The sequence below is a fragment of the Geotrypetes seraphini genome, chromosome 3, assembly GCF_902459505.1.
Source record: "Geotrypetes seraphini chromosome 3, aGeoSer1.1, whole genome shotgun sequence".
NCBI classification, from domain to species: domain Eukaryota; kingdom Metazoa; phylum Chordata; class Amphibia; order Gymnophiona; family Dermophiidae; genus Geotrypetes; species Geotrypetes seraphini.
The window spans coordinates 242,442,979-242,469,265 of NC_047086.1; the positions used below are offsets into that span (position 1 = coordinate 242,442,979).

The 26,287-nt window shown below is 45.2% G+C and overlaps 1 protein-coding gene across 2 annotated transcripts in view; it reads right to left on the reverse strand.

Annotated features, from left to right (window-relative positions):
• Positions 1 to 25,022, reverse strand: part of TAB2 (TGF-beta activated kinase 1 (MAP3K7) binding protein 2) — a 193,091-nt gene extending 168,069 nt beyond the window's left edge. For both annotated transcript variants that reach the window (XM_033936904.1, XM_033936903.1), the window contains exon 1: positions 24,563 to 25,022. The gene's annotated coding sequence lies outside the window, so the exon portion shown is untranslated. The remainder of the gene's footprint in view (positions 1 to 24,562) is intronic.
• Positions 25,023 to 26,287: the final 1,265 nt, after the last annotated feature.

Below are 26,287 nucleotides of genomic sequence, written 5' to 3' on the forward strand. Positions count from 1 at the left end.
CTGCGACGGCCTCAACTGAGACTTTGGAAAGTTTATTTCGAACCCGAGGGTTTGCAGGAAGGCAATAGACTGTCGGGTCGCTGAGATAACCCCCTCCCTGGTCGGGGCTTTGATGAGCCAATCGTCCAGGTAAGGGAACACGTGAAGTCCACGCGACCTGAGGGCTGCTGCAACCACCACCATGCACTTCGTGAATACTCGTGGGGACGCGGCTAGGCCGAAGGGCAGTACCCTGTACTGGAGGTGGAGGTCCCCCACCTGGAATCGTAAGAATCTTCGACAGGCGGGGTGCACCGGAACATGGGTGTATGCTTCCTTCAGGTCGAGGGAGCACATCCAGTCCCCTTCCTCCAAGAGGGGATACAGAACCGGGAGAGATAGCATTCGAAACTTCTCCCGGGCCAGGAATTTGTTGAGCTTCCTGAGGTCCAGTATGGGGCGCAGGTCCCCGGTCTTTTTTGGGACCAAGAAGTAGCGGGAGTAAAACCCCGTACCCCACTGGTCCTTGGGGACCGGCTCGACCGCCCGAAGCTTCAAGAGGGCTTTGGCTTCGGTTATAAGGGTCGGTAGCTGCGAACGGTTGCAGGGGACTAAACTTGGGGGACTGTCCGGCGGCGAGGACACAAAGTTGAGCGAGTAGCCCTCTGAGACGATCCGGAGCACCCAAGCGTCTGAGGTAATCCCGGTCCATGCCTCCCGGAAGGACCGAAGACGGCCCCCGATAGGAAGGGGTTCCTGTGAAAGTGCGGAGGGGAACCCGCCCCGTCCGCTCAGCCCGTCAAAAGGAAGGCGCTGGCTTAGAAGGGCCCTGCGCCGGGGCTTGGGGTTGTCCCCCTCTGCCTCGCTGAGACGGACGTCTCGGAGGCGGTCTCGAGAAAGCCGGGGTCGACTTCTGAGGGTATCGGCGCGGCGGAGGCCGAAAGGGTTTCTGCGGCGGGGGCCTAGGTTTGGGGCGGACCAGGGATGCTAGAGAGCGTTCCTGTTCCGACAAGCGCTTGGTCGCCGCATCCAATGACTCGTCGAATAACTCGGACCCCACACAAGGCAAGTCTGCCAGGCGTTCCTGCAGGTTTGGGTCCATGTCGAGGGTGCGAAGCCAGGCCAAGCGGCGCATGGCCACCGCGAGGGCCGACACCCTCGAAACCAGCTCAAAGGCGTCGTACACTGCATGGAATAGGTACAACCGCAATTGAGACAGGTTGGACATAAACTTGTCGAATCCTGCTCTTTGGGAGTCCGGTAACGAGTTTCGATATTGAGGAAGGTCCTTCACCATACCACGCAAAAAGGAGGAAAAGGTGAAGGCGTAGTTTAGAACCCTGGTGGCCATCAGGGAATTTGAATAGAGGCGGCGGCCAAACTTGTCCAGGGTCCGCCCCTCCCTGCCTGGTGGAACCGCCGCAGAAACCCGTGAGGGCTGTGATTTTTTAAGAGCAGACTCCACCAGAAGAGACTGGTGTGAGAGCTGCGCCTTATCGAACCCTTTAGGGGGAATCGTCCTATACTTCGATTCCATTTTTGAGGGCACAGACGTGACTGTAAGAGGGTTTGACAAGTTCTTCAGCCAGGTTTGCAGAAGGACACTGTTGAGAGGGAGTCTAGGCACCTCCCTAGGAAGAATGGGGAGGTCCTGTTCCTCCAAAAATTCTTTGGAATACCGAGAGCCTACCATCAGGTCAATCCCCAGGGCTTGGGCCATGTCCTGAACGAAGGATGAAAATGAGGACGGCCTAGCCTGGGGAGAGGGGGTTCTCGACCGCCCCACCGAGGAGAGGGGGGAGGCCTCATGGGAATAATGAGGATCCCTAACCGATCCCGAATCCCAGGATCCCCTCTCGAGGGCCCTCGAGGGGGAAGGGGAAGTTGTCCTCCTCGCAGAGCCCTTGGGTGAGGACCCCGGGGTTCGTGGGACGCTCTCCCGTTTCCTGGGCGAGGCGGCCCGGGAAGACTTCCCATGGGGTGAGCGGAGCAGCCTCGGGTTGTCGAGGCGCAACTCCGACACCTGCAACGCCTCGCCCCCGAACGACAAGGAACGGTCGCGCCGAGGCGAGCCTCGGGGCCGCTTAGACTTCCTCGATCGACGCCCCGTCCGAGGTCGCGTCGAGGGCGAGGCGTGTCTGGAAGACCCGGAGGAAGAGGAGGAAAGACGGCGCACTCTGCGCAACTTTTCTTTGGGCCTTATACTCCGCTCAGGGGGTTCCCCCGAGGTCGAGGTCCGGGGCGGGGCCGAGACCGAGGTGAACGGGGTCCCAGTACCCGAGACCGAGGTCGCCGAGGCCGGGGCTCCCGAGGGAGCCGAGGCCGGGGCCTCCGAGACCGAAGGCGTCCAGGCCGAGGTCGAGGCCGCCGGAACCGCAGCACGCTGCAACACTTCCAGGGCTCCCGACAGCTCCGATGAGATCAGAGCTCGGAGGAGATCCTGGAAGGCCGGAATCCCCACGAAGGTGGGGAGTTCCGAGTCCGGGGCACACTCCCTGGAGGGCGACCTCGGTCTCGAGTATTCCCTCGGGGTGTGCGGAGTCGAGGTCCGATGCGGGGCCGGGGTCGACCCACCCGCCTTGGCCTGACTCGAGGATGGCTTCTTTGCTGAAGGGGATGGAACAGAGGACTTACCCGAAGCTTGCTTCACTGACGACGCCTTCGAGGAGGAGGGCCGAGGCGAGGCCGAGGCCCCCGAGGACGCCGAGGTCAAGGCCGGGGCCGAAGCCGAGGCCGACGTCGAGGCCTTAGGCGGCGCGTCGACGGCGAACAATTCGGCCATTCTTGCCTTACGGCGACGGAGGGCCCTGTTTTGGAAGGTAGCACAGCGATCACACGAGTCTGTCGGATGTTCGGGCCCAAGGCAGACGATGCACCACCGGTGAGGGTCAGTGATGGAAAGCAACCTCTCGCACCGGTTGCACTTTTTGAATCCCGTAACAGGACGGGACATCCACGAAGAAAAAGAAGAAGGCCGGGAACGTACCGACGTCCCGCGGCCACGGATTCCGGGAGCCCCCGGAGTCCGATGAAAAACGAAAGACTTTTTTTTTTTTTTTTTTTTTGAAGAGAAACGAAAAGAAAGAAACAGCACCGCGAACTAATTCGAAGGAAAACAAACTAAAACGCGGCAGCTAGAAGGCAAAAACACTGGAGCTCAGATCCACAGGGCTTTCTTGCTCCGCGGAAAAATTTGAACTGAGGACCACGAGGTGGGATGCGCCCTCTAGTGGGCAAGAAGGCACGCACATGCGTGGTGCAGTGTGCAAACTTGAAACTTTAATCAAGTTTGCTTGAAAAGCTGTCCGCGCCGGGGCTCCGTAGATGACGTCACCCACATGTGAGAATATCATGCCTGCTTGTCCTGGGATAAAAATAGAGTATCTTCCTGTTTCGTGGGACACTGCCCCAATGTCTTTTAATGCCTTGAAAGTGACCCCTTCCTGTTTGGCCACAGTGTGGCAAGGGGATTTCACAAAGGAATATTCGACTGGGGAGGCAAACTTCAGCTTGTAACCTTCCTGTATGATATAGAAAGCCCACCGGTCTGTTGTCACTTTGACCTATTCCCTGTAAAAGAGGGACAGATGTCCTCCTATGCACAGAATTCACAGGGAGCAGGTCAGCAGCCTGACATTGGGAAGGATGGGTCCCTGAGAAGGCTCAGGAAGATTGACCCCCCAGGCTTTCTGTTGGACCAAAGGCTTGATGACGCTGGAACCTGGACTTGTGGAAGGATTGGGACTGACCTGGATGGTATCTCTTAGACTCTCATAGCTTCGCTTTCATCTGCCCCTGGTGTGACTGATTCAGAGACTAGACTTCAGGCAAACGCTGAGGCTTGGCTTTGCCAAGATCCTTGACTATTTTCTCTAGGTCCTCACCAAAGAGGAGCTTACCCCGAAAAGGAAGCTTAAATCAGGCGTTGTTTGGAAACAGTATCGGTAGCCTAATGCTGGAGCCAGAGGAAATGCAGTGTTGCAACGTTCCAGGCCATCTGCTTTGCTAACGCTCTGATCAAATCACACAAGGCGTCTCCAGATAGGCAAATGCAGATTCTGTAGCTGGGAAGGGAGGAGAAGTGGAGTTCTGTTCCTTCACAGAATCAGCCGCCTGTTGAACCCACGTAAGACACACCCTAGCAGCATATGAGCTGCAGATAGTGGTCTGGAGGGACAACGTAGTCCCTTCAAAAGAAAGCTTATGGGGGGCCTCCAATTTCCTATCCTGCATGTCTTTCAGAGCAATACTCCCCTTCAACCAACAAAGTAGTTTTCTTGGTCACCACTGTCACTAAAGTGTCAACTTTAGGCCAGCAAAGCTTCTCCAATTCTACCGAAAATAACAGGTAAAGGCAAGTCATGGCCCTTGAGACCTTCAGTCTCGCATCCAGAAAGTCCCACTGTGCCGAGATAAGTTCTTGCATGAAGCATGAAGGTCCTGGAAGGCTTTCAGGTGCTAGCCATCTTGAGGCTAAGGACTGCAGCAGAGACTGCCTCTAGGGCAGGGGTGTCAAAGTCCCTCCTCGAGGGCCGCAATCCAGTTGGGTTTTCAGGATTTCTCCAATGAATATGCATGAGCTCTATTTTCAATCAACACGGCGTCTTCGGGCCGGCTCCCTGAGTGCTGCATGGCACAAAGCCATGGGAAAAGGCTCCTACGTGCGTCCTGCGCCTTAACCAGAAGCCTTCTCTCTGACATTGCAACGTCAGAGGGAAGGCTTCAAGATGAGGCGCATCGCGCGCGAGGAGCCGCTACCCACAGCTTTGTGCAATGCAGCACTCAGAGAACCGGCCCGAAGACGCCGCATTGATCGCACCATGGATTGGCCCGAAGATAGCACACTAGGGGGGGGGGGGCCCCACGCTAGAAGGCAAGGTACAGCATGGAGGGAGAGAGACAACAACGGTAGGAGGGAATGCTTTTATTTTTTTATTTAGTGATTGATTTACATCTGCTGTCTGTTCAGGAAGAAATGCATTTGTTTTTTTCCTCTGGGGTTGTACTGCTTGCAGAGTCTTACATCTTAGGGTTTGTTTGTAAATATTAGTACTTTTAATTTTTGGTCCTGCATTTTCATGGGGGTTATCTGTTTTCTGGTAGGAATGAATGTTGAAAAGCATAGTGTGCTTTGTGTATTTTAATTCTGTGGTTAACCATTATGTGTTGTTAATACGATTATATTGTGTGTGTGTGTGTGTATATGAAAAATGAATGGAAAAATGGTGTTACAATTAGTAACATTATGGGGCGAGGTCTGGGGCGGAGATTGAGTGGAGAAGGGCACGACTTAGTCCAGTGTTCTTCAACTGCCGGTCTGTGGACAGGTGCCAGTCCACAAAATAATTATTCTATTTCCGCCGGTCCATAGGTGTCAAAAGGTCAAAGAACACTGATCTATATCTCTGTTTGTAATAAAGATTGATCATTGGTTGAAAAGACACCTCTCTTGCCTTTCCTTTGTTTGACTGAAGATTTCGCTATATCACTTTCAGAAGACTCCAAGACATTAGAGATATTCTGGAGATTTCCAGGGGTCACTGCTTTCTGATCTTGTAATGTTTTTAAAGGTAAATAGTAAACTTGAGAGAAGGGAGGTAATATAAAAGAGGAACTAATAAAATTTCTATAAGATACCTTTTTAACATATCTCTACAGTGTTCTCCCCAGAAATTTTTTCCAGCCGGGTAGCATGAAAAAGTAGCCAGGTGGGGCGGGACAGGGAAATTTGATGGTGGGGAAAATTAAATATGCACTATTTTTATTAGTTAATTATTATTAATTATATTCCAATGCTCAGGTATCAGGGGGATAGTGTGGCGCAGTGGTTAAAGCTACAACCTCAGCACCCTGAGGTTGTGGGTTCAAACCCATGCTGCCCCAGGTACCTTTGCCCCAGGTACATATGATAGATTGTGAGCCCGCTGGGACAGACAGGGGAAAATGCTTGAATACCTGAATAAATTCATATAAAACTGTTCTGAGCTCCCCTGGGAGAATGGTATAGAAAATTGAATAAATAAATAAATATTGCTGGCTGTTTTCTTTTAGCCTCTTGATCACAATTTAGGGGCAGCGTAAAAAGGTGGTTACAGCGCAAAAGTGAATAAGGTGAACAAAGCACAACTTGGGCTACTTTTTGCAATGATCTTGGCTGGAAAATCTTTGCCATCTGGCAACCCTGTTCTCCACTTCCATTCAGCATTTGCTCTCCCCTCTCAACTGACATCCAACATCTGCCCTCTTCTCTCTTTCCCTTCTCCCCACTTCCATCATCTGCCCTCTTTTCTCTCTCTTCCCCCCCCCTTCCATTATCTACCCTCTTTTCTCTCTCCCCCTAAGTTGACCCATCTCCCTCCCTTCTCCTCACCTTCCCAATGTTTTCTTTGTCAAATGGACCCCAGCATCGACAGCAAATGTTATCTTGCAAGCGGTACTCAGCCCAAAGCTTCCCCTCTGATGCGAGTGGCAAGGCGGAAACAGGAAGCTTTGGGCTGAGCACCGCTTGCAAGATAACATTTGCCGTTGATGATGGGGCCTGTTTGACAAAGAAAACATCAGAAAGGTGACCACGAAGGTAAGGGGAAGGGAGGGAGATGGGCCAGTTAGAGGGAAAAATGCCCGGACTGTGAGGACCCAAACTTCCTTAAAGCACCGCACTGAGATGACAGCTGGGCACTCACCTAAATTAGCTGGGCAGAGCACCCGCCTAAAAGACGCTGGGGAGAACACTGCTCTAGGTGTTACAGAGAACACTTGTGGAAAATTCAAAACACAGAGATTATTACTATGAGAGACATTTTCCAGAGATTCAACTTTTCTCCTTAAACTAGAAATTGTTTTTAATCACTAATTATTACGTATTACGAATTTCAGTTAAAACTTTGTCATAATTAAGTACTGAAGTATTTATCGTTTCAACCTCTAATTTCACTGATATCAAATCTTCATTTTTTTAAAATCTCTTCCAATTTTTGAATTTGAGGACAAAGCAGTTTTCCCAAATCAGCAATTAAACACCATAAAGAATCTAAGGTTACCTCATATGGTTTAGTCAGGAAAAGGTGAGGCAGAGATTGAGCAGGAGCTTGCTCCAATGGCAACATCTCTACCACAGATTTCTCCTGTCGCTTTCTCTCTCCCCAACCGTTAACATTGAAGGCTCTAAAGTTGGTAATGAGCCTACTCCCTCAGAATAAGGGAGTCCCAACTCCTCCATCGATTGGTCCAAAGCCTCAGATCCAACTGTATCTCTCATCTGAAGTGCTGACGAGTCCTGTAATGGAGAACTGCTACTTCGTGGCTGTGGGGGAGGGGTTCTTATGTCTGGACTCAGAGTTGTATAATGCTCAAGGAGAGCCGCCAAACATTCACTCTTTATTGGGGTCTCCAACAAGCTGCCTTCAGATGCCAACTCCATTCAAAAAATTATCCAAAGGACCCACGGCAGGTGACTCCCGGCACTGCGAGGCTCCTGCAGCACTTCTTCCCCTCCATTTCGGCATGAAGAAAATTGTTCAAGTAGAAAATCAAGAGGCAGCCCTAAGGACTTCAGGCAGAAGCCATCTTGGATCAGCCCCCAAAAGTCTTGTTACACAGTCTTATAAGCAGAAGATAGCAAGGTCTGAAATTGCTTACCAGGGGTGGTAGTAGAGGGTCAGTACTTTAATAGATACTATGCACCAGCAGGAGAAGAGAAGTTCACATCAGGGTAGAGTGAGGTGGGGGTAACTTGTACTGAATAAGGAAATGTATACATTCATCTACTGAAAGAATTGGTAATGGATAAACCACATGAGACAACTTGGTTCTTTATTGCCATTGTTTATTGATGTAAAAATACCAACTGAAAATATTTTCAGAAAATGAACACAACAGAGAACTCTAAAATATGACTGTCAGCTATAATGGAAAATGATGAACTGGGGCATGCCATGCTGCTGCAGGGAACACGTGCCCACAGGACTCTTAGTCTTTGTTAAAAAAAAAAAAAAAAGAAAGAAAGAAAAAGCAAAAATGAACAAAAACAAAACATAACAACCCCTCTGGAGAAAAGTGCTCCTTGTCAGCGCCACCTATGTCATCCCTGTATCCATAAAACTACTACTACTTATTTCTATAGCACTGAAAGGCATACACAGCACTGTACATTTAACATTCAATAGATGGTCCCTGCTCAGAAAACCTCAGCTCCCTTCTTTGAGTGCATCACAGTCTGGGATTTATATTTCATTCCTTACTGATTTTTTATTCATAGTTTGCATCAGCTATTAAATCTTCTTATTTTGCACTCGCATTCATTCAATAAAATCATGCTTCTGCTCTATATACTTGAAGACCCTGGTCTTTGCTCTGAATCTAAAATTAATATTGGCTATTGTAATTCTCTCTACTTTGGCTTGAATCAATATTTAGAATATATCAACCAGATTGCTTACTGGAACAAACAGAACTGGCCATATTACTCCTATCCTACAACTATACTAGCCCCTAATCTTCTTCAGAATTTGCTTTAAAATCTTCTGTACTTCCAGTATCTCTACCTCTCTCAAACCAACTTATTCTGTATCTTTCTAATTATTATAATGCTCACTGTAAAGGTAAAAACATTTAACTAGTTCTACCAACCCCCCTCCCCCCCCTCGTTTTTTTCCTCCTACCATTCACATTATTTGCCCTCTGAAGTGGAATTTACTCCCTCACCACTTGCAAACCCCCATCTAAATGGCTTTAAACACCCAACCTCTTCTCCCCTATGGGAATGAGTCGTTGCTGCAGACCTGTAATTGCCTAGAACAGGGGTGCCCAACGCGTCGATCGCGATCGACAGGTCGTTTGCTCAGGCAACCCCAGTCGATCGCACAGCAGGTTCCCTTCTTCCCTTCTCTTTTTTTCCCCTCCTGACTGGCCCGCCTCTTAAAGAACGCTGGCCAATCAGAGTGCTGGAAGGGCGGGGTGAAGGTTGGTGGGGGACGGAGTTCAGCGCATCACAAGAAATAGAAGCGCCTGTAATGATTGAGGTAAGAGCGAGGCCTAATGCTGCCCGATATACAATTTTAAAAACCCCAAAATCGGCCTCCCAATCAGTGGCGTACCGAGGTGGGGCGGTCCGCCCCCGCCCCGGGTGCACGGTTTGAAGGGATGCACAGCCGTCCGGGTCCTCCTGCCCTTCCTTTCCACCGGTCTGCGCACGGGGCTCGCACCCGCCGCCCAAATGGTGCTGTTGGTTATCGCGAGACTCACAGGAGTTGACAGCACCATTCGAGCGTCGGCGCGGGACCAGGCAGGCGCAAGCCCCGAGCGCGGACCGGGGGAAAAGAAAGGCAGGATGACCCGGACCTGGCCGGCTGTGCACCCCTCCAAGCCGTGCACCCGGGCGGATCGTCCCCCTTCTAAATCCATTGTACTTGTCTTTTATTCAGTTCCACTAATGAGCATTGTGACAGGCAGTTCTTATGGGGCAGTTCTTGGAAGTATTTCTTTGTTTTTCTGTACCTAAGTATTCTATTAATTTAACTTCCTTATTCCTGTGGGGATCTCCAAAGGGGACGAATGGGAGACGGCCGGTGGCAGGTGGTACTTTAGCAATTCTTACAGGTTGCCATAGGCCTCAGGAGCTGTCTTCCCTCTGCCGTGGTCCTGCCCCTCCTCTAAGTCAGAGACAGGCTTGGGGCAGAGGGAAGACAGCTCCTGAGGCCTATGGCAACCTGCAAGGATCGCTAAAGTACCAGCGATCCTCTCTGCAGACTGCTCCCTGCTGAAATTAGGTAAATGGATGTGGGGAGGGTAGGCCTTCGGGGGGGGGGGGGGAGTGATGTCCTTCAAGGGGTAGTGCAGGCCTTCAGGGGGGGGAGTCAACCTTTGAGGGGGAATGTGCAGACCTTCAGGGGGGGTCAGGCCTTTGGGGGAGGGGGGCTGTATAATAAAAAAATATTTGAACATAAATACAAAGTACACTCGGTGTGTGTATGTATATATATATATATATATATATATATATATATATATATATATATATAAATAAATAAATAAATATATATATGTTTAGCATTTTTATTGTTGGTAGATCATTTTGACTTGGTCATTTTAAAAGTAGCTCGCAAGCAGTGTTCCCGCTAAGGTGCGCTGGCCTGCGCGCGCGCACAAAATATTACATCGCAGCGCAAAGTTTCTCTTCACAGCGCACACACGCGTCGCAAAGGTAAGGGGAGGTAAGGTAAGGGGACGCATTGGGGGGATTGCACTTCCCCACAATTGCCATGCTTCGGTTCCTCTTCTTCCTTCCTTCCTCCCCCCCCCCCCCCGCGGGACCCTGCGGCACCATCAACTCTTACTCCCTCTAATGTCGGCCCTGCAGCTCCAGACTTCCTCGCACCTTCTCCCCTCCCCCTTTGGATCGCTATTATTTTAAATGTTATAGCCGCGGAGCTGTATCCATCAGTGGAGATGTCTAACCTCGGCCTGCCCCGGAACTCTTACTGCAACAGTGACTTCCTGTTCCTGCCTAGACGGGCGGCTGCTGCAGTAAGAGTTCCGGGGCAGGCCGAGGTTAGACATCTCCACTGATGGATACAGCTCCGCGGCTATAACATTTAAAATAATAGCGATCCAAAGGGGGAGGGGAGAAGGTGCGAGGAAGTCTGGAGCTGCAGGGCCGACATGAGAGGGAGTAAGAGTTGATGGTGCCGCAGGGTCCCGCGGGGGGGGGGGAGGAAGGAAGGAAGAAGAGGAACCGAAGCATGGCAATTGTGGGGGAGTGCAGAGCTGCAGGGAAGAGTGTTGCGGTACCCAGCTGGAGGGAGAAGGAAGATGAGGGAGGGAATTAAAGGAGATGCCAGGGCTTGGAGCGTAGGAGGAAGGTATGCCAGTCTAAGGGAAAAGGAAGGGGGAGATGTGAGAGCATGGAGGGGGAGCGAAAGATGGAAGAAAAGGAAAGGAGAGAGATGCCAGAGAATCAGGGAAGGGGAGATACCAGACTATGAGGAGAGGTGTGGGAGAGGGAAGGCGAGGAGAGAGATGCCAGACCAATGGGGTGAAAGGAGAGATGGAAGGGGGAGGCATACAGTTTCTGGAAGGGGCATAGAAGGAGAGAAGATGCCATATAGGGGAAGAGAGACGGCAGACAGTGAATGGAAGGAAGAGAGTTACAAGAAGATGAGGAAAGGAGAAACCACAGAAGACAAAGGTAGAAAAAAATTTCTATTTATTTATTGCTTTAGGAGACATGTGTCACTGTTTCTGTGAAGCATTGTATGCAGAGTCCAGCTTCTTGCTGGTTCAATTTAACCTTTGTCTATGTATTTTTATTTTATCCCCCGTTTTACAAAACTGTTAAGCGTTTTTAGCACCAGCCTTGGTGGTAGCAGCTCTGATGCTCAGAATTTTATGAGCATCAGAGCTGTTACCTCCGTAGCTAAAATCCACACTACAGTTTTGTAAAAGAGGGAGGGGTTAGTTTGTGATTACATATTCCTTACTAGGCGAAGGTGTTTTCTGTGTTCTGTGTGTTCGAAAGACATGGTTTTCTGTTAGGATTGACGGTGTAGGATTGATCTGTGCTGGTCTGGCTTGTTTAGTTTTACAATGGGTGTATTGATGTACTGCTCACTGCAATATGTAAGATGCTGCCTTTTCCTAGGTACTCATGTGTGACGTGTGGTTTGTTACTAAAAATCATGTTTTTCTTACAGATGGGGGGGGGTGCCAAAAAATGATGGGCCCCGGATGTTACATATGCTAGGTACGCCACTGTATGTAAAGATACCAGAAAGCTGGCGTAGCAAAAACTTCTAAGTTTTGAGTATTTAACCCTCCCACAATCTCACGGGCACTCGTTTCAAGTTTATTGAGATTTTGATTTAAACGCAATATCAAATATTTTCAATGCGTATAACAAAAATAAATTTGGGGAAATAAATAAAACCATTTGAACCAGTGTTCCCGCTAAGCTGCGCTGGCGTGCGCTGGCGCACAAAATATTACATCGCAGCGCACACGTTTCTCGTCACAGCGCACGATCGGAAGAGGCGTACGGCAGATGGCAGGGCGGCGAGAGGAGAATCGGGCGAGTTGGCTCATAACTTGCTGGCGCCCGATATTTTTGGCTCACGGTGAAAAAAGTTTGCTCACAACACCCGCCCGCTTAGAGGGAACACTGCTCGCAAGCCCAAAAAGTGTGGGCACCCCTGGCCTAGAACATTGGCTCTCTTTACTTTAATCTTCTCCCTTTAATATCCACTAACCACAGTAATTCCAATTCACTTCTAGTGTCATAATTAGAATCTATTTTGCTTTACCCTTACTCCAGGCTGAAAGGTGGTAAATCAAGCCTTCAAATCAACTAAATAGTGTTGTAGGACATCACCCATTAAGTTAATAGCTTGCTTTTAGAGAAATATTTTACCATGAATATAGTCATTTGGTGCAGAGAGAATTTTCAAGCACATCCTGTTCTTGGGAGTATCCTGGAAAGAGAAAATGAGCTTTACTGGAAAAAAATCATGTTCCTCTGAGAAGTGTGTGTGGTTTTTTTTGTTTTTTTTGTTAATTTTAAAGATATTCTGATAGGTTCTCTGAATTTATATACGGTACTTTCTTTTTGTCTTTTGATACAAATGTTTTCCATTTTTAATATTTCTATAACAAAAGGAGGTGGGAAGGTTCAAAGGAGTCTTGAAGCGCCTAGATCAATAACTGTTTTAAACAAGTCCAACATGCTATGCACATTTCATACAACAGACAAATAATAACCCAAAATAAAAACACACAAGTTACACAGCTTCAAAATTTGTTTAAAACTGCTAAAACTGTTTGTTGTAAATGTGTTTATAACTACTAGATTTCACTCAAGTGATATGGGACTTATATATAGATGTAATATAATAAAACAGAGAGAGAGAAGTAATCTGTAGAAAACCGGGATCAATTTTGTACACAGGAGCAAACATACGAAGCATTTGACACTTTAGATCACAGAATTTTGCTGGATAGACTTAGCTGTGAAATTATAATAATAATAACAGTTTATATACCGCATTACCGTTAAGTTCTATGCGGTTTACAATAGATTAAGCAAGGTACAAATTGATTGAATTTAAGAGGGGGAAAGAGGAGAGTTAATAGGACCGGAAATGCGTTGTTGAGGAGAAAGAGATTAATAGGACAGAGGAATCACTATGGAGGAGAAAGATATAGATTGTCATCGCGGTCAGAGGTAATTGCATATCAGACTTCACTCTTAAAGTTACGTTCTACTGGTAATGATAATTTGGTGATACCATCTAGAAAGGAGTTGCAGTTACAAACCATGAGGGCTGCAACATTTTCATGTGTGGGTCCAGCAGAGTGGAATAAACTCCCGGGTTACATATGTCAGCAAGGAAATATTGCTTCATTTAAATGTTTGTTGAAACATCATCTGTTTGTCAGATGAAATATGGGTGCTAAAGAGAGAATAAAATAGTTTTACAACTTGAATGTATAAACGATACAAAAAGACAGGGGTGGGTACTTGTGGCATGTGAGTAAGTACTGCATGTGAGGGTGGGGTGGCTTGTTTTTGATGTGTATTTTAAGTAGGACAAGACAGTTAAGACATGTCTGTGTTTTTGTAATGTGTGGTTTTTTTTACTATATATGTGTTTTATTAAACAGGCTCCAATCTATTGACATCACAGACCAGGTTTTATCTTGGTTTCAATCTTATTTCTCCATACTTCACCTGTGTTATTCAACAACAAAACTTCTGATAGCTTCACCACAACATATGGTGTTCCTCAAGGATCTATACTGTCTCCACTTCTGTTCAACATTTTTCTTGCCCCATTGCTGACCCTGTGTCAATCCATCGGCTTTAACGTATTTGCCTATGCCGATGATATTCAACTCTTACACCCACTAGACACCAATAACCCTTTGGACATACCATCAATTAATATGAAACTTGAAAAAATACATCAATGGCTGAATAATAATAGACTAGCACTGAATATCAATAAATCAAATGTGATGCTTTTTCCCTGGAAGGATGATTTAAAACTTAACTTTCCGATTACTATCAAGGGTCTTCCGTTGAAACAAGTATATAAAAGATTCTGGGAATTATTTTTGATCACAAACTTTCTTTTCATGACCACATCAGTAGTATTGTTAAATCCTCTTGTTTTAGGCTTCGTCAAATTCGTTCTGTTTTTCAATTTCTTTGCGCTAATGCTCTCAATATTCTTATCCACTCTCTTGTTATTTTCAAAATAGACTACTGTAATGCTCTGTTCAACGGAATAGCTCAAAAGGAACTCAAACGTCTACAGATCATTCAAAATACATCCATTAAGCTCATTTTCAAAGCAAAGAAGTTCGACCACGTTACACCTCTTCTTAAGAAAGCCCACTGGCTTCCGGTTGCCCATCGGGTAACATATAAACTATGTTTGCTCACATTTAAATCTCTTCTTTCTAAAACTCCAGCTTTCATCTACAAGTTATTAATTCCTTACACCTCCAATAGAACATTAAGATCCGCTGAACAGCATTTGCTAACGATTCCTTCCCTTAAAATTATTAATACTAGATGACAGTTGATCTTTTCAGTTACGGCCCCCCAAACTTGGAATTCACTCCCTAGCCATTTAAGGGAAGAACACAATATAGAAAAATTTAAAGGTAAACTGAAGAGTTTTCTCTTTAAAGATGTCTTTATAAACTAATCATTTAGTCTTTGAACTAATTTTATCTTTCTTTCTGCAATTTTATTGAAGTAATTTTTTTATCCTCCCTTTCCTTATGTATCCTCCTTACTTGTCTCTTTAACTTTTATACAAATTGTAATTCCTACCCATCTCCTCCCTTATGTTCCTAGTTTTGTCAAATTTGTCAATAGTTGTGTTAGTCTTAGTTTTTTATTTATTTTATTATCCCCCTTACTTTGTAATTTTATTAACATGTACATCGCTTAGAATTTAGATTAAGCGATTAATCAAATTATTATTAAACTTGAAACTTTTTGGAACCCGCTTTCTATAAAGTGGGATATAAATAAAAAACATAAACCATAAAATAAAGAAGCATTAAAACTAAGATCTAAGGGGCTCATAATCAAAACTTTAAAACGTCCAAAAACCAGCCTAAGCCAGCACTTGAACATCCTAATAGCAGGGACGTCCAAGCGCTGATAATCAAAACCAACTTTTTGGATGTGCAGTAGCACTTCTAAACTGCTGTGCGTCCAGAGAGCAAAGGGACATGATGGAAGGTGTGTTATAGGCGGGAATCGGGCAGGCTTCAACCTGGACATACCCCAGCCATAATCAAAGCTTTCCTAGAGGGAACTTACACGCCGTCAGTTAGACCTGTTTAAGTTGCGTCTAAGGTCCACAAAGGTGCCCAAACTGACAAGACCACTGGAGGATTTAAGGCATACCCTCCCCTTACTCCCCCAGTGGTCACGACCTCCTCCCACCAGCCAAAGAGAAAAAAAAAAAAAAAAGTAGGCTTCCCTTCAACTGATCACGGCAGAAGGAATCCCCATCAGCTGAGCCGGTTTCTACATCCTCCCCCCGACACCCAGTACATCCTCTCGACATCCTGGACCTCCCCCAACATCCCTCCAACATTCCTGGGCTCTCCTCCCATATCCCCAGAACTTCCCCCACCCCATATCTTCAAAAGATCAAACGCAGGAGGGAAGCTCACGCCCTCCTGCCTACAGGGTCCGTGTGCTGCAAATGACGGAGCTTCCCCCACCCATTGCATCTAAGCTCCATTTTTGGTGTCATTTTATCAGAAAACAGAAGGTAGGGTTAAACAGCCATTTTTCTCAAAGGAAGAAGGTGAATAGTGGAGTGCTGCAGGGATCTATACTGGGACCAGTGCTAGTTAACATTTATAAATGATTTGGAAATTAGAATGTCAAGCGAGATGATTACATTTGCAAATGACATTAAACTGTTCAAAGTTGTTAAAATGCATGCAAACTGAAAAACTTGTAGGAAGACCTTAGGAAACTGGAAGACTGGGCATCCAAAAGGTAGATGAAACTCAATATATAAATATGTAAAGTGATGCACTTTGGGAAGAATAATTCAAATCATATACAGTAGTTATCAGATGCTAGGGTGCACTTTAGGAATCAGCTCCCCCAAAAAAGGATCTAGGTGTCATCGTATACAGTACACTGAAACCTTTTGCTTAATGTGCAGCGGCAGCCAAAAAAGCAAATAAGATGCTAGGTATTATTAGAAAAAGGATGGTAAATAAGACAGAATATTATGATGCCTCTATTATCACTCCTTAGTGCAACCTCACCCTAAGTACTGCTTTCAATTCTAATTGCCATACCTCAAAAAAGATATAGCACAAATAGAAAAGGCTGAAAGTAGAGCAACCAAAATGATAAAGGGGATGGAACTCCTCTCATATGAGGAAAGACTAGAGAGGTTAGGGCTTTTCAGCTTGGAAAAGAGACACTGAGGGGAGATATGACTGAAATCCACAAAATCCTGAGTGGTGTAAAATGGGTAGAATATTAGCTATTCAGCAAGGATGTTACAAAAAATTTATTGATGTTTGAGAGCCATTAACAAATTACTGTAAGGAATGATGATATTTAATAGTTATTTCTTCCCCTTTTATTTATTTATTGAAGTATAGGATGGGGTGGGTGGGAGGGTTTTAATCTATTTTAAATTATAATGTTATATTGGAGGGAGGGAGGAAGGGAAGAATTTATATTATGATTCAATATATGTGTGATTAAAAAGTGATAATAGAGTATATATGATTGTATTATAAATCACTTGTTGAAAGTTTAAAAATTAATAAAAATTTATTAAAAAAAAAAAAAAAAAGCTATTTTCAGATAGAGAAGACTGACTCAACAGAACATGTGGCCGAGCAATGCATAGGAGTGAGGGCATTTGGAGCAGCACTGATGAGGGCTGATTATCATTCGATACACTCTTGAGGAGGATACAGTCTCAGCAAAAATTCAAACTGTATTTCCCGGTATAACACACATGTAGCAAGTCTGAAGACTGTGCCTAATGCTCACTTAGCCTACTTTGCAATAATTTGGACCTGTAAGTCTTCTGACCAGGTTTCTGCTATAAGCTCAATCCTGAATAGAGTTCTTGCAGGCCAATATGATGAAATCTTAAGGGTAAGATAAAATCTTAAGGGTATGCTTCCTGAATGGCTCCTGTGAATTCTCTCAAAAATTCTCGGGAGTCATTGAGAAAGTCACTTAGCACCGAGCAGTGGCGGCAGCGCCAAAGTGCTCTCCTGCTCAGACTACTCAGTGGCGAGTTACGGTCCGCTAAACCTCAGAACCACCAGGGATTCCAGCAGCAGAGGAGATACGATGGATAGGGCAGGGAAGGAGGACAGGGTGCAGAGCCTGCAATAAGTCTGGGAGGGGATTGGGTGAGCGCTGGCCTGAAAATAAACTGGGACCCCCGTTTTTGGGCTAATTTTTACACCCAAAAATCCCAATTTATATTTGAGTATATATTTACGGTAGGTCCTGGATATGTGCATTCTCACCCTCCTGATACTCCATAAATACCACTGAGAAATTTGTGATGGATGTTTGTCATGCTTATGTGACAACATTAGGGTCAAAAACCTGGAATTTGTACTGCCAATGTGGGAGGATGACCATATTAAAATGTGGTAACAAAAAACCCAAAACATGACCCTATTAAAATGTGTCACCTGACCCAGCAGGGAGAGCAAGAAAGACTGCCACAAATGTAATCTTTGTTCCATTTCTATCAGAAGAGGTTTTATGTTAAGTGAATATAAGGTGAATTGGTCTCTGGGAAGTAGGACGCCTAAGTACTTAATACCTGTAGTGTCATAAGAATAGCCTTACTCAGTCAGACCAATTGTTCATCTAGGCCAGTAGCCCATCCTCACAGTAATCCAGGTCATTAGTACCTAGCAACCCCCCTCCAAAAAAAAATAGTAACATTCCATGCTATTGATCCAAGTTAAGGGAAACAAACCCTCCCAAGAGTAATGCCCGAGAGCTATAGATTTCTGCCAATTGAGAATAAAATCAGAATAAAAGTGAAACTCATCTATTACCTGAAGAAGGGCATCTAAGGAAGATTGAAGATTCACTATCAAGAAGAGAAGATCATCTGCAAATGCGAGTGTCTTAATAGTGTGGTTGGACATAGTAACAAATGCAATATCTGGCTCTTTTAAAACTGTACATAAAAAGAGCTCCAAGTATAATTTTAAAAGCAGAGGGAATAGGCGACAGTCTTGGCGTGAGCCGCAGCATATTGAAAAGGACTCGGAGGAAGATTTTCAAAAACCTGCATTAAAAAGTGAAGGTCTGCTAACGCAGCCGTTTAGATACCGAATCCAAAAATCTGAGACATTCTTTAAAAATCATGCATGGAAATGAGGTCGGTGGACAGCAACAAAAATTTCCTAATTTGCATGTGCCCATCGCTGATGGGCACATGCACAGATAAAAATGCTGCTGTCAACGCTGCTGTAAAAAACCCCCAAAACAACAGCGGGAGAGATGCTCACACTCTCCCGCTGCACTATAACCTTCCTGCCACTAACCCGACACCCCCCCCAGCAGGAGATGCTCACTCTCCCCCACTATACTAAAACCTTCCTGCCAATAACCCAACCCCACACACACACACAGCGGGAGAGATGCCCACACTCTCCCACTGCACTAAAACCTTCCTGCAACTAACAAGTAACAAAACCTTCCTGCAACTGGCAAGTAAACCCACTGACTCCTCCCCCCTTACCTCCAAGTTGAAGAGCGAGAGGGACACAGACCCACTCCTGCCAGCTGCCTGCATTGTCGAAGGGGATGCACCGGGGAGGGGCCTGAGGCTCTGATTGGCCTAGGTTGTATAAGGCCCTCCCATGGGAGGCGCCTTAAACAACTTGGGCCAATCAGAGCCTCAGGCCCTTCCCCGGATGCATCATGAAGGGGCCTAAGGCTCTGATTGGCCCAGACGCCTAAAGCCAATCAGAGCCTTAGGCCCCTTCAGGATGCATTCAAGGAGGGGGCCTAATGCTCTGATTGGCCCAAGCTGTTTAAGGTCCGTCTTCTGCTCCCTGCGGTCTTTCACAACCTTTCTAGCAGATTTGGAGGACATTTCATCACCAGATCATGCTAAAAATTTGTTCATTAAATGTTACATAAACGTTAACACTTTATTGCTAGGAGAATTTTACAAAAATGCTTTTCAATATGCTTATTCCAGGTCTAAGGCTCGGGAGCAGAGTCAACTCATGTTATCCCCAGCTCATATCATCATGTGATCTCTACAGGGAAATACTTTTACAACCAATAGGAGGAAATATTTTTTCACTCAAAGAACAGTTAAGCTTAGGAATTTGTTGCCAGAGGATGTGGTATCAGCGGTTAATGTAGATGTGTTCAAAAAAAGGTTTGGAAAAGTTCCTGAAAGAAAATTCCAGTCTGCTATTGATTCAGACATGGAGTAGCCCACTGCTTGCCCTGGGATTGGTAGCATGGAATGTTGCTCCTATTTGGGGTTCTGCCAGGTACTGTAACCTGGACTGGCCTTTGTTGGAAGCAGGATACTAGGCTAGATGGACCACTGGTCTGACCCAGTATAGCTATTCTTATGTTCTTAACTTTATAGACTGCCTTTCTTACAATGCAAAATGAGGTGGTTAATGCCTGTACCTAAACCATCCATGCCTACTGCACTTTAAATAGACTTGAAAAAAAATAAGTAAGTTTCAGCACTGACATAAATTTGGAAAAGCTCAGTTCAGGCCATTTGGTATCTGGACCAAACAGAGTCTTAGACTGCACCCAGGGCATCACAGGATACACTGGGAAGGAGGACTAAGGTTCTGATTGGATCAGGTGCCTAAGGCCCATATCCTGTCAGGGGAGATAGGCAGGAGGGAGTGGGTATCCCTCCTGCCGATCACAATTGGGGGGGAGGAGTCCTACACTGCAGCTGGCTCAGCTGATCACGGCAGGGGTATTTTCCCACTGATCAGCTGAGCCTGCAGGACTCCCCAAAGCCACGGTTTTGTGGAGTCCTGCTAGCTCAGCAGATCAGGGATTCCCTTACCGCGATCAGCTGATTGCAAGGGATCCCTCGGCAACAATAGGCGGATGAGCTGCCTATCTTTGCGATCAGGCAGGCGTGATTCTCAAAACGGTGCTGTGACATGTGTGGGGGAGGGGGGTAAGGCATCTGTTCTTTAAGACAGATGCAATTCTTTAAAGGACGCCGGAGCACAATTCTCAGCTGCTTCTTAGGCAGCCGCCGAGACTGGCATCCTATACAGAATCAGCCCCTTAAGAGTATATAGCACTGAATGATGAAGTAGATATAATAGACATCTCAGAGACCTGGTGGACCTCTTTTACTTTTATGCCTAGTATATATACACGTTCTGATGTTATGACGGAGAGAATAAATTGTAAAAATAAAATTTATAAAAGCTTTCAAATGAGTTCCATGTTTTATTTATTTCGAAGACACATGTCACATTAATATCAATTATAGACAAGTAGATTATACCTATAACCAATCCTCAAAAATATAATTGCAAACTCATAAAAGAGCAAACATTCTGCAGTCATTCTAATTTAATCAGCACCCCAACAGAAGAAAGCAAGGGCACTTTATTGCAGTGTAGATATGGTATCAAGATTGTGCTATATGCCAAGATAAAGAGCTCCTTTTACGAAGGTGAGCTAGCGTTTTAGCGCACGCACTGGATTAGCGCGCGCTAGCCAAAAAACTACTGCCTGCTCAAGAGGAGGCGGTACCGGCTAGCGTGTGTGGCATTTTAGCCCGCGCTATTCCGCGCGTTAAGGCCCTAACGCGTCTTTGCAAAAGGAGCCCAAAGTTTCAACATAGGACAGAGTATAAGAGCTGCAGCAGGTACTGTTGATGGTAAACTAGCTCAGACCCAAGCTCACTGAACCCTTGCCGATAATTCTATTTTGGAAATCAGGGAACCAATCATCTTGGAGGGAGGGGCACACAGGGAAAGTAAAAGCAGGGGGGATACACAAGTGAAGTTTTCAAGTAATTCTAAGATTGTCAGTGATGAACATATTCCATCACCAACAATAGACCAAGAACTTATTTCCACTTTACAATATACATGACCATCAACTGCATTTTATATTTATACACTAATATTTTCTATAAAATCAGTCACCCAATAGTTCTATTTAGTAAAAAAAAAAAAAAAAAAAAAAAAGTCTTCAATCAGATGAATCTAAATCATCTAAGGTGAAACTGTTAGTTCACCCTTTCAACCTTGTATCCAAAGGAAAGTGTAACGTTTGTTTTCAAACCCTCAGAGACGCCACCAGAAGATCACATCATCATATCCTCTGGCTTTACGCACCTGATCCTCATCGGGTCAATATGTAGTGTGTGTGCTTCTCTAATTTTTATCTATTTTTAACTTTTTTTAATTTTAGTTTATTCTAAAACAATAAATAGTTTTAAAGAGTATTGTTATGTACTTAGCTTCACTGGTGGTTGTTGGTTAGCAAGGGATTAAAGAGCCAACATGTTTCACCCGTAGAGGGGGTTTCTTCAGGGCTACCATCCCTGCAATAAGAAATCCTCACTTTAATCGGAGAAACGCCAAGTAATATACATCAACATCATGCACACTATAATAAATAGCCATACATGCCTATCTTTTTAATACCAATTCTTTTTCCACGATATGACCACCCAATTTAAGTCTTTTAACATGGCCGCAGCGTGGTACAGATCTCCCTTATATCACCCCAAACCCGGAAGTGAGATGTAAAGGGGAGGGGCTAATCGCCCGATCCCTTGCATCACCCCTAGACCTAAGGGATACTTTTTCAAGTAGTAATCAATATTTACCTCTCCCAGTAACATTGGTGGGGGGAATATTGGTGGGAGAGGTAAATATTGATTACTACTTGAAAAAGTATCCCTTAGGTCTAGGGGTGATGCAAGGGATCGGGCGATTAGCCCCTCCCCTTTACATCTCACTTCCGGGTTTGGGGTGATATAAGGGAGATCTGTACCACGCCGCGGCCATGTTAAAAGACTTAAATTGGGTGGTCATATCGTGGAAAAAGAATTGGTATTAAAAAGGTAGGCATGTATGGCTATTTATTATAGTGTGCATGATGTTGATGTATATTACTTGGCGTTTCTCCGATTAAAGTGAGGATTTCTTGTTGCAGGGATGGTAGCCCTGAAGAAACCCCCTCTACGGGTGAAACATGTTGGCTCTTTAATCCCTTGCTAACCAACAACCACCAGTGAAGCTAAGTACATAACAATACTCTTTAAAACTATTTATTGTTTTAGAATAAACTAAAATTAAAAAAAGTTAAAAATAGATAAAAATTAGAGAAGCACACACACTACATATTGACCCGATGAGGATCAGGTGCGTAAAGCCAGAGGATATGATGATGTGATCTTCTGGTGGCGTCTCTGAGGGTTTGAAAACAAACGTTACACTTTCCTTTGGATACAAGGTTGAAAGGGTGAACTAACAGTTTCACCTTAGATGATTTAGTGATATTGCCTTGTAAAAATAACAAATTTGTATACTAGCCAGATATATCAATTCAATCAGATGAAGACATGAAGTGCATGTGATCAGGCCTCCAACTTTATGGGGAAGATCTTTTATAACAGCAATTCTCAAACCTGTACTTGGAAACCACAAACCAATTTAGTTTTCAGGGTATTCATAATAAAAATGCATAAAAGATCAGCATGTCAACTATCGTTATTATATGCAAGTCTTTCATGCATATTCATTGTGGATACAATACGTTCTCGCCATTCGCTCGGGTTATGTTCCTAGAAAACCCCGTGAATATCAAAAATGTAAATACAGAACCATTGATCCTATAGACAAAAAATTCCTGTGCAACCCTACTTATTGTACTCTTTTGCCAACATCATAGTTATTTTGTGTACCCTTCCTGTAAATGTATTTTATACATACTTTATTTTTGTAAAAACAATATTTTGAAGCAACACTAATGCACCTCTATGAATATGTTCATCCTCATAGGAATATACTCTGCATGACCATGAATAAGTGAAAAGGCCTGTGAATAGCAAAAACAGGTTTCTCTGTTTTGCGTGACTAAGCAAAAATGCCTCATGATTAGTGAAAATGGGTTATAATTTATTTTATGCGAATAAGTGAATATGGAACACACAGATAATAAGAACGTACCGTATCCTTAAAAGCTCAATTGGCTGCTAGCCCCTCTGGGACAGGTTTGAGATCCATTGCTCTATAGTAACTACTATCAGGTAAAAAGAAAACAAATGAACAAAAAATATTCTAACTCTTTATTTTGTGATTGATTCAATACAATAATTTGTTTGTGAAAATGTATGACCATCTATCAAAATTTCAGATAGACAAAGTACCTGCAAAATAGTATTTAAAAAGAGAGAGACTTAAAAGCATACCACAAGTGTTTGATATGGAGTTACACAATATTGAATAAATAAACTAAGTGCATATGATCAGTGAAAGCCTGGTTATTCATGGATCTAAGCCAGTAATTTAGTACACTGTCACAGTAAGTAACAGCAGATTAATAGCTAGATTGACTAAAGTGTCTTCCCATGTTGCATAGGAAATTTTTTTAGTACACAATATATGCTTTCAAAGCAGTATTCATGCTACTTTCAAAGAAACCCCCTTACCAGAAGCATTTCTGTAATGCTTCTTAACATTAACCTGTCTTGAAAAATGAAAACCTTCTACAGGTACTAAAGTACCACCATAGTTACCTTATCTGAAAACTTTGCACCCAACTTCGAAATACCAGATTCTCTAGCAACTGTGCTTGGCCTAAGGCATCACAAATCTCAAAATAAAAATGACAAAACAAACCATACCTTATCTCAAGTTATGAATACACTAACTTTTAAGTAGTTCAAGACAGGCTCCCGACTCCATGAAACAGCAACAACCAGAATTAGTTACCTAAATAAAGGCAGAAAGCGCATCCTTCCACACTCTTATCCCATCAGGCATACCATCTTTCCAACTTTCTGTTCTTTTTTTCTCCCACAAGCAAATTACGTGCAAGTTTTTAATATCATTTGATAAGAATCGTCCCGCCCCCTCCCAGGTAATCCCTATTAGAAGTTCCAACATCACTTCCAGCCAATGACAGGGGCAAAGTGACACCGAGCTGAGGAGACAGAACAAGAAAGGCGACTGACACGAAGCGGGAAAGGGACAAACGGCACCCAGACCCAAAGGGGAAAGAGCAGCAAATCCAGAGGGCAACCGATACCGTTGCCAGAGGCAGAACACTCTTACCCACTTCTCATCAACTTTCAGCCACCTCTAGTCATTCACCCCCCTCTCCCCCCCAGTAGGGCCCCTGCACACTATTTGCCTTTCATTTATTATTAGCTTCAAGCAACACCTTTCTCAAGCCTAGGCGCACCCCCGAGAAGAATAAAAAAGAAAAGCTGCAAAAAGTTCCCACCAATACGTCCACACACAGGAGCCTCCCCTGAGGCCGACCCACAGCTCGTCCCGCGAGCCGTTCTCCCCCGCTTACCATCCAGTCTCCGTCTCCTCTAGCTGCTTCGCCACTGGCAGCCAAGCCCAGCTCCTGCCCCCGGCCCGCATAGGCGTCGGAAGGGGGGCGAGCCGCTCGGACCCCGGCCCAACCAACGCTTCCGCCGCTCTCGGCTGCGCGGTCCCAAAACAGCCGATAGGCAAGATAGCCGCGACGCGCGGATACCTGTGCGCTGGCGCCTGATCTCGCGAGACTGAGGCTGCGCGACCAGCGTGAGCATAGGCAGTGTTGCCAAATGAGGCTGCTTTCTTTAACGTTACGGACGGGGTTTTCCCCCCCCACCACCCCCCACTGCCACAGGCGGCTAGGAGCGGCTCCTCTCTTTACTCCCTCCTTGCCTTTTTGCATTCAAGCTCCCGCGACTACCGGGGCCAGGGAATGCGGGGCGAGTGCAACACTCTTCTGCCCATGCGCACAAACTCAGAAACGTCACAGCCTGTAAAACCAACCGCTGCTTCCGGTTTGCTACTGATCACTAATACGCATGTTCTTTGCGGGTTTTCTTCGGGAGCGACGGGGTGGGGGAGGAGAAAAGCTAGGAGGCTGGGCTGGCTGTGTCCGTCCCGAAAGCGTGGATCAGCGTTGGTTTGATAGGAGTTAGGGAAGTGATGGGGGTTCTGTCTAGCGCTGGTCACTGCTTCTAAGGCAGGAAAAGTTAGTCGCGTTGTTGTCCTTAACGGGTTGTAACGACTGCCGTGACTGGGAAGTTGTATGAGGTTACATTACAATTTTTGCAAATCCGAGGATGTGTGCGTATCTGTAAATATACAATAAAAGCAACGGGTCCTTTCAAAGCAGGGCTTATCAATCTCTTTCTGGCCGTGATCCTATTCATAATATAAGCAGCATAAAATCCGTTTTATTCTTTGGGATCTTGCTAGGTACTTGTTTCCTGGGTTGGTCACTTTTTGAAACAATGCATTACTACTGGGTTTGATTGACCTTCGATCTGTCCCAGAATGGCAACTCTTATATTCAGCAAAATAAAATTGTGTGATCCCTTTAGAGATGTGGAATAATGATACACCTAGGTCGTGCATGATGACATTTGGAGTCCTGACCCACAGTTTGGGGAGCTCTGTCTTAGAGGTTTAGCACAGCAGTAGTTGAAAGAATTCCCCTTCCTCCCCCACCTCCCCATCAGAATAAAGGCAGTGTTAATTTTGTACTAATTCATGCAGGATAATGCAAAAACCTGAGGGAATGGTTACAGTTTAGGAGGTGAAGAACTTTTGTGCACCAAAGAGGAGTGGGACTTGAGTTGACTAGGTGCCCACTAGTGCTGCCCAATTCAGTAAAAAAAAATTTTGATTCAATTCAGCCTACTGAATTGGTTTTTCGATTCGATTTTCCTGCCCAATTGGGTGTTTTTTTCAAACATCCTGGTGGGTTTATTTTATAGCCTCTTAACTCCCTTTGCCTTCTCCTAACTACACTGGCGCTGTGGTGTAAACAAACAAAAAAGACTTTTCCTCTCTCTGTTAAATCCTAGCTCACGTTTGCGGTCTAACACCAGCTCTGGCAGGATACACATTTCAAATCTGACATATTGTAATCACAAAATGAAAAATAAAATTAGTTTTTCTACCTTTTGTTGTCTGGTCATTATTCAAATCTTGTTGGTCCCAGGCTCTGGTTGTCTTCTGATAACTTGCTTGCCAGGGTCTCCTTTCTTCTTTCTCCGTTCTAACCATCCATCTGCCA